The sequence below is a fragment of the Chinchilla lanigera genome, unplaced genomic scaffold, assembly GCF_000276665.1.
Source record: "Chinchilla lanigera isolate Chin_1 unplaced genomic scaffold, ChiLan1.0 scaffold00005, whole genome shotgun sequence".
NCBI classification, from domain to species: domain Eukaryota; kingdom Metazoa; phylum Chordata; class Mammalia; order Rodentia; family Chinchillidae; genus Chinchilla; species Chinchilla lanigera.
Window position 1 is genome coordinate 12,580,445 of NW_004955406.1, and position 19,368 is coordinate 12,599,812.

The 19,368-nt window shown below is 39.4% G+C and overlaps 1 protein-coding gene across 5 annotated transcripts in view; it reads left to right on the forward strand.

Moving 5' to 3' along the window:
• Nucleotides 1–19,368, forward strand: part of Dnm3 (dynamin 3) — a 535,700-nt gene that overhangs the window by 234,962 nt on the left and 281,370 nt on the right. The window lies entirely within an intron of this gene.

Sequence of the window (19,368 nt, forward strand, 5' to 3'; positions counted from 1 at the left end):
CTGAGCTAAATCCCCAGCCCTATATTTCTAATTTCTTTTCTTTTGTTATTTTTCCTGGTACCGGGACTTGAACTCACAACGTCGTGCTTGCCAGGGAGGTGCTGTGCCACGGAGCTAAATCCCCAGCCCCTAATTTTTTTGTCTTTTTGAGACAGAGTTTCACTATGCAGTTCAGGCTGGTCTTGCACTCCTTATGAAGCCCAGGCTGGCCTCAAACTTGCAGCAGTCCTCCTGCCTCAGCCTCCTGAGTGCTAGGATTGCAGGCCTGTACCACCATGCCTGGATCTCTATTTCTACTTTTTTATTGGTGTGTGAAAACTATTTTTTTTAACGCATTTATTTTATATCCATAGAATTTACTAAATCCTGGAATAGTTTTTCATTTAATTATAATTTTTCCTTAACTCTAGTTGAATTTTCTGTTTCTACTCTCATATGTTCTTCCTTTCAGAATAATACAAAAGGATAGTGATCTTTATCAGCCTTTTTAAAAAAATGATAGGTTCTTCATCTATTATCACTAGCTTTGATTTTGGTTTAAAATATATTTTATGTGAGATTCTCAGAAGTGAGCATTACATTTCATTGAAGTGCTCATGGTTATATACTCTGAACAAACTATATAATTTATTATATTATTTTTCTGGTAAGAGCTCAATCTGCTATTGGAGATAATTATTTTGCCAGTGAATTCATTTCACTATTATTTAATATCAGGTGAGTATATTTTACTTTTGAAAGGAAATTACTTTTTGTAAAAAAAAAAAAAAAGAAAGAGAGAGAGACTATGGCCCACTATTTAAATATTCCCATTGAATGACAAATGTCACAGAAGCTAAGCAAAAGAATATTGGGTACTTTATTCTTGGGTTCCCAGTTAGATGAAACGGGGCCAGTTCTTTTGTTGAGAGTGAGAGGAAGGGGAATCATGTGGTAGGTATAAAAAGATGGTGAAACTCAGGGTAGTTTCAGAGTGCAACAAATTGGAAGCAAAGGAGCTTCCAGCTGTTGGCCAGGTGGCATGGGCTGGAGCTCATGGGCTGGAGCTCCATCACAGGGATGCCAGTTTCTGTAATTACTACCCTTAGAGAACCCCAATCCTTTCAATTTACCAATCTAAGGGATTAGCAGAGGCCAAATTATAAAACCTCATTAACTATAAAGGTGTCAGAGGATCTTTCTCATGACAGTGTCTATGTTCTGTCCCAGGAGGTGCTTCTGGAAAGATGCCACTAGTTATCACAGGGAAAATAAACACCAATAGAAGCTGAGAGAGTCTTACACATAATCTCAATAGAGCTCTTTTGTTATTTTGGGTCATTGTTTTCATCCTGAAATCAGATCCATTGATCATAAATATGTCCTAAATTCACCATGACCAAAGCAAATTGCACTTTCCATCCCTAGAGCACGTATCTTTTTTATACCTAGTGCAGTAACATTAGAGAAACTTTTCTTGAGTCAGAAGATTTAAGTCAGGATAGTCAGAATATAAAAATACCATTGTATATCCTTGATGCATTTCAGCAAGCGTCCTGTAATACGCAGGCATAGAAAAGAAAGCTTATGCTACCCATCTCAGTCAGCCAGGGAAGGGGCTGATGGGCAGCTAGCTAGTCCAGTCCCAGCCTTAACTGGGTCTCACCCTTCTGTGTTGGATCTCAGTGTCAAGATACCCAAATGTCAGAACCTTAATGCTGGTGTTAGTGTAAATTGTTGGGTCACTTAATTATAATTTTTAAATTTTATTTTCAAATGGGATAATCCCATTTGACAAGTCTTATTTTTTTCATCAGATAATTATTTGTCTTTTAATGTCTGATTTTCCATATAGAGGCTCTAACTGTCAGTTTAAAATTCTTCATGATGTCCCTCCTTTTCTTCTTCCCCAGATATTCAGAATGAACAGGTGACTCAGAATTTCTGTGGAATCACTTTTACCCTCTCCTGGGAGTAACAGTAGAGCAAAATTGTGATTTAACTGGAATAATCTTCACAGCATGAAAGAGTGCTGTTCTCAGATTTATTTGAAAAATTCTAGAATGACCAAAGCTGCTTATTTGCCTACCAGTATGTATTTCCTATTTATATAAGTGCAGAAGATAAATAAGATTTAGGGAAATCTTTGGCACAAAATAGATACAGAAGTTTAGCTAAAGTAAGCAATGGAAATATCTCACCCCCAATGTTACTATGAAATTTCTTTGACTCAGCAGCCAAGCCACTCCCCACCCCCAGGAATTCCATTAGGCTGAATTGTACGGGATAAATGTTCTCCTTCCAGGAAATGAATGTCCTGGTTTCATAATCAAATCTCAGCTCCTTGAAGCTTTGTACTGTGCTCTCTCCTTACCAAAGAATTGGCTGAAGGTTTTGTCCTGGTTCCTGGTGAGGTTATTTACACATTTAGCCTGTGATGGATGGTCCCTGTGGGCAGATTATTAGATGTGCTGCCATTTATATTGCCTGGTGGAAGGAGCACTATTTTGGAAATAGCGCACATATGTAAAAATGAGCTTGAGGAATACCATATTAATACTAAATACCTTATTATTATAATTTAAGTAATTTTAATGTCCATGGTTATTCTTTTTGCAATATAATATGAATTCTTCATAAAGGGCCAGCTAGTTTTATAAGTTTTAATTGGAACGTCTAGTGATTTATGTCTTTTACAGAAAGGCACAGTCATAACTAAAACATTACTTTAATGGCAAGTCATTTTATTGTTTTCTGGTCTACTCTACTAAAAATTAGTTTCTTAATTAAGGCAATGACTCTTTAGTGTATGTTTGTGTTCTCAATTGTTTTTTCTCTTCAACTATCTCTTCCTTTTCTAGCATTCTGCTCTTCCTGTTGACCTGCTATAAAGTGAAGGAGGGGAAAGGGAAAAGGAGGATTTGTTTTTTAGAGCTCAGCTATCTATAAATGACTTCCTCTTGTTTGGTACATCCACTTGCACGATTGCATTTTCAGATGCCTGGCTGCAGGATCTATGTCCTGGAGGAAGGAACCGTGTCATCCTTTACTCATCCTGTGCACATAGCCCAGCCACTCTCCGAATATTATCTCCTATCACTTCTGGCATTTCTTGTGCTTCTCTTCTTCCTGAAGTTCATAATTCATGTCACTGATTTCCGGCGCATGTGGAGTCAGGTTTTAGAAATATGAGACAATTTTTAAATTACAGATGCAAAGTCTAGCTGTTTGAGCCAACATCTGCAACTAGTTTAGGGGATTAACAAAATAGCTGCTCTGGATGACTGATATTTACCAGGGCCTCTTCCATTTCCCATAGAAATCAAAATGCCTATTACTTATGTGTTCTTCAGCTTTCAATAGAAATCTAGACTTCATCTGTTACATACTTTACTTTATTAAGTTTCTTCATGGAGTATCTTGAGTTACAGCCAGTTTTCAATTAGCCATGATTAAGGAGGTCAGGAAGAATGCGAGTAATTAAAATCCACAAGTACCTAAAAGATTGACTTTATCCAGAGGTTACATACAGTACTCTCCCCTGAAACTTTTTAGCTGGAATTATAAAGAAGGGGGACATTTGGTAAGATTTTCTATTGTTTTGTCTTGGTACAAATGAACAAAAATCTGAAACTATCACTCCTGAATTTACAATCATTCAAAAACATTTCTTGCATTTAGTGTGAAGTCCAAACTCTAGCACCCGTTGCCCACTCCCAGTATAGCTCCTGTTCCTTGCTCTGCCCCGGGAGCTCCTGGGTTCTGTGCTCCAGCACACCTGATCTTCCAGCAGCTTCTGCGATGGTCACAGCTCTCTCCCTGCTGGGACTTTCTGACTTTCTGTGTGCTTGTTCCCATGTCTGGAATGTCTTCGTTCCATTTTTGCCTGAGTATCATCTGCCCATTTTCTTGTATTTAAACAGTACATCATTAGACTTCAACACCATCTTCAGTCCTCTCCTCTATGTCCCATAGAAGGATGTACCCGTGTCACTCTTGTTTTGTATAGTTACTTGTTTAATGTCTGTTTCCCAGCCTTGCTTGTAAGCTCTGTTAGATCATGGTCAGCAGTAACTCTTTTCATTGCTGTCTTCTCTGTGTCTCACACGGAATCTGTTCATGATAGATGTCCAAGAAACAACTGTTGGATGAATAAAAGAAGTGAGGATTTTAAAATCTAGAATTAAGTGGTTAGATATATAAACAGTCTGTAATAACTGCAGTGCTAACATCCAGGAAGAAAATCTATTGTGTTTATTGAAATTTTACTGGTTTTCTTTTATCTTGTAATACTAAAATATTAAAGGTGCTTATTAATTTAAACATTATGTTTTGTTATCTAGGGGAAGAAGTTGGCTCTGCAATGTAATTGGAAGCCACATTTGTCATTTCAGGCTTGCCTGTGGTGACTGTTTATCTTTCTCACCTAAATAAATGCATCACCACAAAAATTATTACATGGAGCTCTGAAATAGTAAATTCCAATCTTATAATGAAACTGATTTAAGCTTGTTAACAATTACAGTTAATTATATTTGAACTCTAGCAGATGCTAGTATTATTTCAGTTGGGAGTTTTTCATTTATGTCCTTGACCTCTATTTAGTAAATGCTTTGCAGACATAGTGACAAAACAATATGCCTGCTACAGGTTTACAGAGAGCCCTTAGGGTTGGTATTTTCCCTGTTTTAGAACCTTTGTACTGATAACTCTTACTGACTGACCTGCAATCTAAGGAAGGTATAAGTATTCCAAAGAAGCATAAAGCAAGGTGGATTTTACTTGATTATAATATCTACAGTTTATTGGACATTTACCAGTTGTCAGACATTCTACACTTAACACATCTATTTGAAGATAGCTCTATCAGTTCTAATTATCAGATGAAAATAAAATGAGGCTTGGCTAGATTAGTAACTTTTCCAAATTCACGCAGCTAGCAAATGGCAGAATTGATCTGCACATGCACAAAATTTATGCTTTCAACCAGTAAGTGTTGATCTTATTGGGGAAATCAGAGCACAACAAATATACGTGCAAGTAAGTCAAAATTAGAAGATGTTAAGTACAAAATTCAGTGAACACAAGAAATGTTCAGATAAGGAAAAGAACCATATGTGCTACTGGAGCTTCCTTATTATTCATTAAGATAGTATCATATAATGGGCCCCTTCTTAGATGGTTACATTATCCAGAAACTACTATATACATTTACATTTCTATTTATCAGTCTCTGGCATGTTTGATAATTCAATAATCATAAAGAAATGTATTGGCTTTATAAGAATAATTTATTAAATGCCTGTTTTGTGTTAAGTGGTGTGTTGGGTGCTTAATTCTTTGAAGCAACCTTGCAGCATAGACACAATTGCTTCTGTTGTTATGGATGCTAAAGACGGGTAACAGGTGTTAAAGATTTCTTACACAAAACCTAGCTTCAAGCGCTTTACATTTGGTATTTCTTTAATCCTCTGAACAATCTTATGGTTTAGGTAGCTACAGCTCCATGACTGAGGCTGGCTAAGCCATGGAGAGGTTAAATAACTTGTCTTGATACATCTCCTTTGGGGTAAGACTAGGATTTGATCCAATAAAGTCCATTACTCGAGCCAGGCTGCTAAGCTCCTTGCTTCCTAGAAACAGGTTTAAAAGGCTGTGTAGTTTTTCCTAAAAACACAGTGGAACTAGGAACCACCTGTGAAATCTTGGTTCTTTGCACTTTGCTCTCTTTAACTGTTACAGCTCAGTAACATTTTCAATACAGTGACACTGACCTTGAACTTTGGCAGTTTTTCCATTTTCTCACAAGTGTAGTTTGTGAAAGTAGAGTCAGCTCCTGTATGTTAAGGATCAGTTTTATCCAATGAGAAAAAAAACTATGGTAATATCTGTTTTGTCCCTGAACATAGAGAACAGTGTTTAATAGCATAGAGTTGGAGCCCAAGAAGAGTTTGGGTCCCCACTTACCACTTGCTAGCCAAATCATTCATGTCATAAAACTTAGGTTCTCTGTGCTTCACAGAGTTTCAAGATAAAATAGGAAGAACAGCTGCAGATATCTCATAGGGTCATTGAGAAGATTAATGAGGTAACCCATATAAAGAGCACTGTCCACAGTTAATATTCATTAAGGGTCATAAATAATTTTAATTGTCACTATTAGTAAAGTCCTTTAAAATTTTTAGGACTTTTACCAGAAAACTTCAGTTCAATCAATAGCTTTCATTGCTTCTATAATTTAATAATATTAGCAATTTGAAGTAGTCCACTGAATCTGAATTAATGCCTTGTTTATTTATTGAATGTGGGGTATTCACTGAACATGCAGTTTAATCATTAAAGGTGGAAAGAGTTCCTTAGCAAAGGAATTGTCTTATTGATATGTGGGAAGAGGTCAAAGTAATAGCCAGAAGATAAGCTGCAAGAACAACAAGTTATTTAAAATTTTAATCTTGGCCAAATAGTAGAGCATTTTATATGTTTTTAACTGCCTGTTTTGTGCCAGACACGTTTTTATGAATTGCCTCATTTAATTTTTACAATGCAAGGATATGTGCTATTACTACCTCCTTCTACTCCTTGCTTTTTTGTACACAACTGAAGAGCAGATGTAGTCAGAGAAAGTCAGGGAGTCCATGTTTTCTTTACATAAAGTTTAAATTCTTGGTATCAAAAATTGACACTGATAGAAGTACTCAGAGCATTTACAAAGAATTGTATAACACACCTGCAGCATGTGGAGTCACAGTGAACTGTGCTCCTTGCACTGTCACTCACATTTTAGTTCTCTGACAGTTCTGTATCAACCATAAAAGTCTTCTCGGTGCCCTTTCTTATGATGCAATCTGATGCAAAGAGGCAAGTAATACAGCCAGCTGAAAGGATTTTAACATTATTTGCTGATTCTATTTCCTATTGATTGAATCAGCACCAAGCACTCTTCTGGTTATAGAGCCAAATAAGACAGATATGTTTTTGTTCTCATGACACTTATATTTTACTAGTGGATAAGATAGGAAAGGAGTGATAAAAACAAAAACAAGAAAAAAAAATGCCTATTTTTGCACTGCAGAGAGCTAAAAGAGGTTAAGAGAGTAAAACTAAAAATGAAGGGCCATTCTGGAAAGAGGTGGTAGGAAAGCTTTTCTCTAGAGGGATGTTGTAAGGAAAGTTCAGGATGACAAGATGTAGCCAGCCCCAGGATGGTCAAGAAACACGGTCCTGCCTGAAGGTGCAGCTAGGGCCAGAAATCACTTGCGTGGTATGGAGCCCGAAGGTGGCCAGCGTGGCAAAGCACGGCAGTAGACAGGAGTGGAAAGAGGTGAGGCTGGGTGTTCAGACGCTGTTCTCTTTAGTGTGGACACTTGAGACCTAGGTGATTACTTCCACTCATTTTGTACTCTCTGTAAAGGTCCTTCACTATCAGAATCTTCAAGACTTAATTTATTTAGGCATCTGCCTTACACAGCAGTTTGACAAGAGTACAAATGAAGAGAAGATACCCCGTCTACCAGTGAATGGGATCCTTCCGCCCTGCACACAGGGAGAAGTGCTGGTTAGTGCTCTGTGCGTTCTCATTTGTGCTCCAACAATAGGTACCTCTGTCCTCATTTATGGTGGCTTTAAAACGTTAAAGATCTTTCCCAAAGAAATGGAGCTGTGTGTGGAAGGCCCCGAGGAAACAGTGTTGCTTGTGCAGAAGTATCATGCCACACTGGAGGCCATGACACCTTGAAGTCCGGTAAAAATGGTGCCTTACATTTTATAATGTTCATGCCACTAGTGAGTAGTATCTAGAAATTATGTATATTATACATGCAACTGATGGGCTAGAAATATTTTATTAAGAAATGGCAACAAAATATTCTCATCAAAATTGTTTTCATCCTCACGACAAAGAATCTGCAAGTGAGAAACACATTGATGTCTCCAAATATTTACCCGAGAAGTACGTCCAAATGAAGCACAAATCTTTCCATTATGTAGATTTTATGTAGAATAGCAGTAACAAATCAGGTGCTGGATGTATGTTTGGTGCTGGAATAAAAAGACACATTAATAGTCATGTCGTCAATGTGTATAGGGCCCAGTGCCACAGAGCTCTCATTTTACCCCCTTTCACAGCACACGTTCCATGTCAATTATACTTCCTGTGATGCCTGGAATGTGACACTTCCCACTCAGCCCATAGCTACCACTTTGTTGAAAGCATCTATTTTCTCTCATCTGGGTTATTGACCTCCTTGTACCTCCCCCTTGTTCTGAGCATCTCTTAGGACAACCCCCACAGCTCCTATAAACCGTCATCATACCACTTCCCAGCGCACTGCCCTCTTGTGATTTCCAGTCTACTAGCAATCAAGTCTATAGACCTACTAATGACTTCTAGGGCCTCTGTGACCTGGTCATCTCCTACCTCTCAGATACTGTTTTCTACTACTCCCGCTCTCACTCACTGTGATCCAGGCAATGTGCTTCTTTGCTGTCCCTGCCACAGGCTTTTGGTACTTGGTGTTTCCTTTGCTGGAATTCATTCCTCATCGTCTAACCCCAGATCTTATCCACATAGTTTGCTCTTGAAATCTCTTCAGGTCTCTGCTGGAGCATGATTTTATCAGAGGAACTTCCTAAATGAACAAGTGTCCTCCTCTTCCCCACCCAAACTGTGCCATTCAGCACCCCACTGACATTGCATTCTTTTTTTATGCAGCACTCTTTCCACATATATAATTACCTGCTCATTATCTCTTTCTGACTCCTAACCCCCGACACCCAACCTCCAACATAAAAATACAAGTTCTAAAGCCTAGAAACACATAAGAAGGACTCAGTTAACATAGGAATTATTCAACCACTGTCTAGTCAATGGATAGATGGATGAGTCTTTTATATCTAGTTAATGTTTAGACTCAGCTTAGCTTTGGCTCTTAAAGATTAGTGCTTACTATCTATGCACTATTAATTAAATGAATTTAATTTTTAATTGGCATATTTCTGGATAGTTTTTTAAAATTAGAATTTAGAGCCGGGCATAGTGGCACACACCTGTGATCCCAGCCCTTTGGAGGCTGAGGCAGGAGGATCATTGTGAGTTCAAGGCCAGTCTGGGCTACAAAATGAGCTCAAGGCCAGCCTGAACTGTATAGCAAGACTCTGTCTCAAAAAAAAAAAATTAGAATTTATTGTCCTTTGTGACAAGTTAGATAGTTTTTATCAGATGTGGGATATTCATCTTAGTATTTTTAATATAAGAATACATGGCAACATTTTTAATGGAAGAGTGTACATTGTGTACTGGAGGAAGAAAATAAAGCATCTCAGGAATTCCAAAACTTACTTAGTCGTAAAAACTTGTTTTATGGAATATTTGTCAGACATTCTTAGAATACAATTTCTAAGAATGCGTAGCACTTCTTAGAACATACTTTGGGAAGTCCTGCCCCCACCTCATCTCTCACTTCCTCAGCCTTTCTGTTTTAGAGCATCAGAATGGCTTTGTTTTCCTTAATGCATACAAGGCTCTTAGATTTAGTCTTCGTGGCTCAGGATTTCACAAGCGCCATCTTCGATCTTTCTTTGAGAGCCAAAATATATTTGGATTGGTGGGAGGAGGAAGAGCTACTTCATAGGAATAGGCTATTGTTTGTGTCCCCTTATAATTACTGGGAAGAAATTTCTTAGAGACACTGCAAAGGGTCCTGAGGCATAAGACAAGGGGGAGAAGTTATGAGGTGTGTGTTTTCTTCTCCTAGCAGAGCAGAAGAGGGAAGACAACACGGTCAGATATAAAAGACTGTGGCTCTGTGATGGGAGGGGACCTGGGGCTAATGTGGATGGCATAAGCAAGTGGACAGGAAAGAATGTCTGGTATTGCTCAAGAGAGAGCCTCAGTAACCCACAGCTAATGGCCTATTGGCATTAAGACTCTCACAGCCTGTGCTTGCAAAATCCATGTAACAATCAGTCAACCAAAATGTAAGGAAGGCAGGTCCTTGATTCCCTTTTATCAGACGAGATGAGAAACTGGGATTCAATTGGGTTCTTAGGCATGTTTTTCCTAAAACATCAGTTGTTATGGTGATGGATTTTAAAGGAAGGGTGGGTTAATATTTATTTAAATCCTGAGTACATTAAGTATCTCCTTAGTAATACTACTTGTAGTCTTCCCAGAGGTGTCATAGAATGGGTGAATTTCTGTATATTTTCCTAGGAAGCAAAACCTTGGGACTTGACGGGCATTCTCACGATCTAACATTACCACATCGGTCTATGGCTTTATCCTGGATGACTGACAACACACCTTGTTGCTAATCTGTTGGGGCCCAAATTTCCAGGAACTTCTTTAAAACATATTCTCTGTTTTATATTTATTTTCTCCATTGGCCAGTTACTGATTCATTGACCAACTATTTAATTGTTGGTTTTTTTCTTTCTCAGTTTTGGCAGTTCTTTGTCATCTAGAAGAGAGATGTTGGAAAGAAATTGATTCATTATATGTAATCAGACTTGCAAGGGAAAACTTCAACTGTGTCACCTGCCCACTTCTGTCTGTCTCCTTCCCTCTGCATCAGGGCACAGAAATGGCATGAGAATGCTCAGCCAGGTGCGTCAGTAGAATATAGCGTGATTCTGATGCTTAGCACTTTCACAGCAGTTATAACTACTTGTTCCCGCAAGTGCCCATCTATCATCAGAGCCCCTGCCTCTGATTCCCTCCTGTCTCTTCCATCCAGAAATTAAAAGGCAAAGTCCTGGTACAGAGGGAGCCTCCAATCCTAGCACTGTGACCCTAGCACCCTTTTGGATTGGCCAAGCTGATGTCCTACTTGTTAAATATTTTTAATAGTATCTCTTCAGTAGCTTCCACATTATTCAAACCAAGGAAATATTGTTTACTTTTAATTTTACTTTCCCTCCCAGTGGCATTTGACCTTTCAATCCTTTTACCTTGTTGAGCCCTCTCTTACCACAAATACTGTGTGTGTAGTACTCTGTATTTTCTCTCACTCTCCTACTCACCCGTCTCCCTCATGTGCTTGTCCTCTCCACTCAGCCACTGCATACTGCCTTTTCTGAATGCTCAGCCCCTGGTCCTCTTCTCCTCTCACTCAGATTCTCCTTGTAAGTCATTTTTCTACCCCACACTCATGGCGTCAATCACACCCACAATCAACAACTCGCAAATTTGTGTATGTGATCTAGACTGCTTTATAGCCAATGGTCTATTTCACATGTTCCCATTTTGACATGTGCAGACAAAACTTATGACTCACCCCTTCCCTCCACAGTTCTCTGTGGCCGTGCTGCCATAGTCTGTTCAGCTTCATAAACCCAGACATCGGGAATCATCCTCGTTGCCTTATTCACTCGCATCCACCATAGCCATTGTATCACTGCCACGCTAATGCTTCTTCCTAAATACTCTTCAGATCCATCCACTTCTCCACATGCCCCTTTGCACCACCCTTGTCAAAGTTATTACCATCTGTATCTTAGGCTTCTGCAATAGTTGACTATCTGATCTCTCTGGCTCTTTCCTCCTCTTTTTAATCTCCCCACCAAACCAGAGCTAGAAGGGAGCTTTTCATGATGCAAGTCGTATGTTGCTGCCCTCTCTTAAGGCACTTCAAAGACTTTCTGTTCTTCTCAGGATAAAGACCACATTTCTTCACATAAATCTCATGGGCGAGCATGGTTTGCCTCCTTTGCAGGCTCTGTTGCACAGGCTCATTCTTACTTTTGTGCTTGGGGCCATGCTGAGTCCCACCCCTGTCCTTGCACTCTCATCCTTCAGATTTTAACTCAAGATTAAAAACCTCAAGTTCACCTTTTCTTAGAGCCCATGCAGGTCTGAGCTCTCCAAATGTACCAAACCACTTCTTGGCAGCACCTGTGACAGTTGTAATTTGTTTTTTGACAGTTGTAATTTTATCTGCATGAGTCTTTGTTTAATGTCTGTTTCCCCATTTATCTGTAAGCGCCAGGAAGTTGAGGGATGATGCCTGTTTTGCTTTTGTTCATCCTTATATTTCCAGTGTGTGACCTGACACGCATAAGGTGCCCACTAATTTTCTATTAAATGAGTCAATAATTATGAAGGTGCTTTTTAAATCTCTCTCAAAGAAGCTCTTTAGATTAGTTTTACTAAGACATCCAAATACTATTCAGGCCTTGCTAATTATGAGGAATCTTTTCCTTTGTGTATGTGTATTTTTTGTCCTTGGATGTGAGAAATAGATGGCGGGCTTAGTTCTCATTCTGTTTTGTATCATTTGGAATCTCTTCCACATGGAGGGCCCATTAACTTCAAAGGAAACTTGGCACATGGAAAAGATACAGAGGGAAAAAAGTGATAAAAGTAGACCCCTGATTTTCATCATGGTTAATGGCCTGGATCTTGTAGAGGTTTAGGTGAGTAAATGTTGAGAATAAACAGCTCACTTAGTGACCTCTTCTGAAATAACGAATAAACAGGCAATTGAGCAATTTCTGGGATACAGTGAAAAAAGGAAGAGATTCTTTAGCAATAGTTTTGCAAATTGAGGTAGTACAAAAGGCTAATGAGCATGAAAAATGGCCTTTCTGTGTGAGCAAGGCTCATGTTCTGGAAGAGACTCAACAAGATGAGCTTGCAGGTGCTTGTGTGGGGTGGAATGAATGGAGATGTGGTAGCGCCATAGAAGCAGGGCTTGGAGATTCGGGCAGACCAGGGGAAAGTTGGAAGGAACTCCTCTGGTTACATGGCAAGGTTAGTCTATGAAGCAAAAACTTGGAGTTCTGTCTAATTTACAAAATCTAGTGTAGGTGGTTATAATGTAAGCTTATGCCAGTGTTTTTAGATAGAAGTTGGTTTTTACAGAGAAACCAGAAAGTTATTTTTTTGGCATCTGTATCTTAAAATGAAAAGGAGATTAAATAGGAGTATTAAATATTGGTTCTTATTTTTGATCAATTTTTATTGTATAGCATTAATATGTTCTTAGTCAATCACATTAGTTCCTTATTAAAAATAGTCAAGCTTCTTTCATTATGGTGATTTGCTATATATTCTAGTACAGAATTATTTTTTATGTTGAGTTGTTGGGTTTTTCACTATCAGATTTTTAGTAATCTGCCACAGTTTTCCAACATGCTGTGTTCATTACACATTAAGGGGATCTCAAGAAACTGCTTGTCTTAAGCAATAATGTGATACTAACTTGGATTTTTAATAAAATTAAGATTGTGGGAAAATAGGGGGCAACATAAGGAAGTTGAAAGGGCTAATGAATATAACTTCATATCTTGCCTTCAATTTTAAATCATAGTAAACATTTTGATATGTATTAGTCTTTTTCTATCATCACATTAACATGTACACTGAAACAGTACTGTATACCTTAATACTTGATGGTGATCTAAGCCCTATGCTAGACATACAAGTCTCACAACTCTGTTATAGGTGTTACTATTATCCCATATTACATATGACAAAATTGAGGTAATGAGTGGTTAAATAAACCCCAATGGCACAGAGGTAGTAAGTCTTGGAACTAAAAGCCAATCTCAGACAGTCTGACCAGTGTCAATACCCTCTATCAATATATCCTGGCAAAGATGTTTTTCTCACATTAGGGATTAATGTTTCTGCACACCTTTGTTTAACAGCAGAAGAACATATTATCACCAATTAACCAATTCCCTGTTGGTTGTTTCCAACTGCTTGCTATTAGAAAGCATAGGGCAGCCAGCATCCTTGTATGTGCTGTGGGTTAAGGACTGAGGCTCTCCAATCAAACCACGAGAGAGTACAGCAACACGGACTGGTGTGTGAGCTCCTGCAGGGAGGCTGGTTGATTTCCAGTGTGGGCGTGGAAGCTAAGTAGGAACCTGATCTCTGTTTCCCCATCTGTCACACACAGAAAATACTTCCTTCATAGGATTATGATGTGGATTAAAAGAACTAACACTCTTAGCACAATGCCTGGCAGAGTAAATGTCAGCCATTGTTATTATTCTTGAGTTCCTAGAAATGAAGTCAAATTATACTCTTTAACCTTGCCTCTAATTAATCTTTCTTGTCTGTTTTTTTTTTTTTTTTTTTTTTTTTGAAACAAGGTCTCTCTATGTAGTTTACCTGGCCTTGAGCTCACTTTGTAGCCCAGGCTGGTTTCGAACTCTCAGTGATCCTCCTGCCTCAGCCTTCCAAGTGCTGAGATTACAGGCATGCGACACCACACCCAGCAATCTTACCTCTAGATACTTTGAAACTGTGATTTCCTAAAAAGCTAAAACCATAAACGAATATCCAAACATATAACTGTCACTTAGCCAATTCGTTTATTGTAGTACATATTCTATAGTCTTGAAAGAAATAAACAATATTTTATCAAATATTTGATTATTTTGCATCTTAATTTGATCTTTAAACCCCTTCATATATGAGTCACCTTATTTTCTTGTTTCACTGCTCCTGTATCCCAGTCACCGATTACTTTGTCAGATGTAAAAAATGTTTCACAATTTTATCATGTTACTGATAAGACCCTTCTGGAGACAGTGGCCCTCACTTGTGATCATTGGGCCAGGGTGTCTGGCACAGGGCCTGGTCCATTGGAAGCGTTTAAGAAATACAGGTTGGCTAATTTAACAAGTGTCTTAGGTGATAAAGATCATTGAACGCTTTCCTGAGTTAAACTTTTATGCCTTAAAACTGTGGGCGTGATTCCTTTTCTTCCTCTGTTCAAGAGTGCCCCTTATGGACGGGCCATTTCTCACAGTGAAGGGGGTGAGGTTGGAGTGATAAAGGCCTTGGGCTACATTTTCTTTATCTTTCGAGCTTTTCCAATCTTAGGAGTCACTTCTCTCCTCCTGGGGTGGAATGAGGTTGCTCCTCCATTCCCCACCCCTCTCAAGTCTTCTGCTACCTTGTGTTCCTTTGGGTTTGATCAGTAAGCTGCAGAGGAAGCAGGACAGTGGCCAGTCCTTTTTGGGAGAAGAGAGCAACAGTCTATCAGTTTTGCTTCCACCTTCCTGAAGCCACTCTTCCAAAGCTGACCCTAGCTCTCATGGGCCTCCTCAGGACCACTAGGGGGCAGAAGGCTCTGACATAGATCAAACAGCTCTGACAGATCAAAACAGTGTTAAAACCCACCCTAACTGACCTTGAGCTACTGCTGGGATTATCTTTGCTTTACTTCTAAAGTAAATGCTATGGCTTGGATAACGGTCCCCCAAAAGTCCACGAACTAAAGACTTAGTCCCTGGGGTGGCACTGTTGGGAGGTGGTGAACCCTTAGAAGATGGAACTTACTGGGGAGTCCTTGGGTCACTGAGGGCATATCCTTAAAGGGACCCTGAGCTCTCCGCTCTTTGTTTCCTATCTCATGAAGTCTGTATTTAAGGTTAAACGTTTGATCCTTATTTTGCTTCTTGTTTCAAATTGTGTTCCATCAGGTCATTTCCATAGCCTGTCAGAGATTCCACAGTGATCAAATGATATCCTCAATATATACGATAAGACACAGCACCAGTAAAATATCAACGAAATTGACATGTCTTCAATGTGTGATTATAGCTCTTCTCCTACTATGAAGTTCCCAGAAGTTAAAACTTGGAGATTCTATTTACAAAGGATTTTATAAAGTCCAGGGAGTTGTGCAACACCAAAGTATAGTCATCCCTCCGTCCCTACTCTCTTGGCAGCCTTGGCCAAAGTGGTTCTCTTGTCTAGGTGGCATTGTGTTCCTTAGCAACTGCCCCTGAGCAAGTGCCCCTGAGCAGCTGCCCCAGCCCCCGTAAGAATATGTTGTTCTTTCTGGTATTTTGAGGTGTAATGGTGTCTTGTGTTTCTTATTGCGTTAGTCAGTTTTCTAGCACTATAATAATGAAATACCAGATGCAATTAACTTCTACAGATCAGATTTATTTTGTTCCATGTTCTAGAGGTTCTAGTTCAAGGTTAAGTAGCCCCATAGTATTGGGCTTCCGGTGAGGGCAAAATATGATGGAGGGGATACTTGGTGAAGCAAACCACCTCCTTCATGAGCCAGGAAAGAGGGAGAAGGGGAGGAGGCCAGGGTCCCACAATTCTCCATAAGGTCGTGCCAGGAGTGATCTAAGGACCTTCTTCTAGGCCACTTCTAAAGCCCCACTACCTCCCAGCACTGCCAATGAGGGCCCAATCCTTTAATGCATGGACCTTTGGGGGACATTTATCAAACCATAGCTCTTACTTTGTGAATAAAACAAAGAGATAATTCCACAACCAGCTCCACATCAATGAAATCCAATAAAATATGTTGCCCCTCTAGTTTTAAAAGAAGAGGCCCCAGGCCCTATTTGTATTCCTGAACTCTTTTACCAGGTGCCACTAACCATAGCACACGTTCAGGGTACAGAATGGGAGAAAGTGCATGAAGAAAACTTGGTTTTAGCCCTATCAGGGTGCCAAGCAGCTTTTCTTTCTTTATCAGTGAATTTGCAAGTTTCTTGGGTGAGATCTCTGCTCGAAGGTTAGCTTCACCACTGCGCATTTGCCATCAGGTGGGAATGTCATTTATACAGACAGCCTTAGAGAAGCATGCTTTAAATATTGCTGTGTTTTGCAAAGTGTCAGAACTTGCAGTGATTTGAGTCTCTAGGACTTGTGTGAGTTCCTTTCCTTTCCCAAGCAAGCAAATTCAAAACCTCATAATTTTGACTTTCCTTTTGTTTTTGTGCCTTTCTTGCTGCGCTGTGATATAACGTCTGGTCTGAGAAGCTTAGGCTCCTTAAGGTTTAATCACTCTGTAATTTATCCAGGGCCAGCTCCAGGAGGTGTGCATGGGAACTGGTGGGGGGACCCTTAAGTTACCTTAAGTTAAGGTTGGTTCCTACATTTTCCTGCCTGCCCTGACTCAGAACACAGAATGACTTTGAAAGCAGCCTATCTAACCCTTCCTGCCTAGGCCTGGCCTTCATAGATTAAAGGTAGAACCTGAAGAGTGCCCTGTGGTACGTATGAACCTTAGCGGCCCTATAGGATGGAAATAGAAAATCTAGTTTCACCTCTTGAAGCCTGACAGCCTGTATATGAGAGGACTCTTCTCCCTATAACTGAGTACTTGCTCAGGCATATCTGCTTAGATCAATCACAGCTTGCTAAATTCAAGCAGAAGCATCCTATATCCTCAGGAGAACTGAGGATGCCTGAGTTTGCAAAAGTAGGTCCTTTTCAATCAATTTGGTGACTGGCCTGATCTCTGCCTTTGATACATTCATGCAGCTCCCTGGCATTTGATCAGATAGGATCTGTGGTGTGGGAATTGCCTTTTTAAAAGCAGTTATGTTTCTAGTGAGAAAAATCTATGTAGATGCTTTTATAATTTACCAAGGCCAACCTATCAAATGGCCTATGGTTTGCCATTTTCCCAGGCTGCAACAGTTAAAAACAAGCTACAGAGCTGAAAAAACTTGCATAGTCTACCATAATCAAGGCCAAGGTAAAAAAAAAAACAAAAACGCACTGATTAGAAATAAAGTTCAAGGCCCTGATCACACCGGAACTGGTCCCCATGTACTTTTTTCTCCCCATAATCTCCCTTGCATGTGTACTAATTTTATGATCCAGTGTGCTGGTCAGACACTAGGGCCTGAACTTACCCCAAAACAAAGGTCTTGCCAGTCCTGACAATGCCTACCTTCTGGCAGCACGGAAGAAACTAACTGGAACACATCCTCTCTTAGGTAGGGTAGGCTTTCCACCAAAAGAAGAATTAGAGCTATTCCACTTTCTCCATGGCTGGTCTTGCAGTTGCTTTCAAAGTTTCTGTGCTTGGCAAAAGAAATTTGGGTGATATTTATGGTAGTAAATTCACAAAAATGGTTGTTTTTAGCCAAACAAATGAGAACATGTCCTTTCAGCTTCTGAGGTCTCTCGTAGTCATATAATTATTGGCTTGTTTGCTTTTGTTTACTTAAGTACCCCAAACAAAATTTGATATTCAAGACAGAAAAAGCTATAAGTGGCTATTATAGTGAATGTTGATAGATTTATTTTGGCAATCTTAAATATGAATACAAAATTGATGTATTTTGTATTTCTCTTTGAAGGGATGCTACAACCAATCTTGTTCATCTTGGAGTTCTTTTTCTCTTTCTTCTCTTCCTTTTGCTTTCCTTCACTTTCTTTTTAATTTCCTCTCAGCATTCTTACCTCTTTGTTCTGACCATTTGTACTGAATGTTTATCTTTCCCTATCTCATTCCACTGTTTTACCCTGATTTCATGGTTTCTCTCCCCCTCAGTAAAAAAGTACACTAGGGATGCCTTTGTAAATTCCTCTTTCGAGTTGATAACTATTAGGAAAAACAGTCCGTTTGTGAGAAATATGCTTTCTCTAGTGTAAAAGAAAAAATCAGAGAACTTAAAGTCTTTACGACAGCATCTTAATTGCTGACAGTGTTCGGCACTGAACATGCTTCCATGGAGACCTGTGAAGGGATGTGGGACATATGTGCTCACAGCGTGGTAGCTGCAATCACTTCTCTCCAAATTAGAAATGCAAATACTATAATATCATAGGGATACTCAAATCCATTCTACTTATTTTTGTCAATCCTTTGCAAATTTTTTTTACTTCACTGTGCGTGTGTGTGTACGTGTGTGTGCGTGCATGCGCGTGCGCACGCTATAGAGATGAAGCCTAGTGCCTTATGTGTGCTAAGTAAGCACTCTACCACCGAGCTTCTAGTGCTCACTTTAACTATTACTATAGTAAGTCATAATTTTCAGAGAGCTCAGTTGATTACATCCACTGGAGTAAATGATGTTTAATAAGTACCATTTCTATAACATATTAACTCACATTAAACGGAATTAGAAATAATGGTGCATCTTTGAGAGGTGAATCTAAGGATGCCAGTAAGATCGGAACTTTGTTGCTTTATAGTGTCTTAGCTCTAAAGTTGCTTTCTCCCTTTGCTTGCTTTTTGTCTCTCTCTCTCTCCTCCTTGGTCTCTCTAGTACCTTTATCTTCTCATTTTCTACCTCTCTATTAGTGCCATTCCCACAGCCTCCAATCACGGCCTTTCTCCTCTGCCTGGTTACTTGAGTTATCCTCTTGTCCCAAATCTTCTACATTTTTACATGTGTGTAGCTGCTAGATTTGGGTCCAGAAATTCAGAACCCTGGATCAGTTCTTGTTTAGTGTCTGTTTCTCTGTATCAGGTAGGCAGTGTGCTCCTAGAAGAGATAACACAACACTACCGACAGTGACCTTACAAGTTTCTGGTCTTCTTTCTCAGCTTTTCACTTTTGTCTTTTATTTCATTAATTTATAGTTTGTTTGTTTGCTTGGGTACTTGGTGATTGACCCAGGACTTTGTACTGAGCTACTACATACCCAGCCCCACTTCCTTTTATTTTATT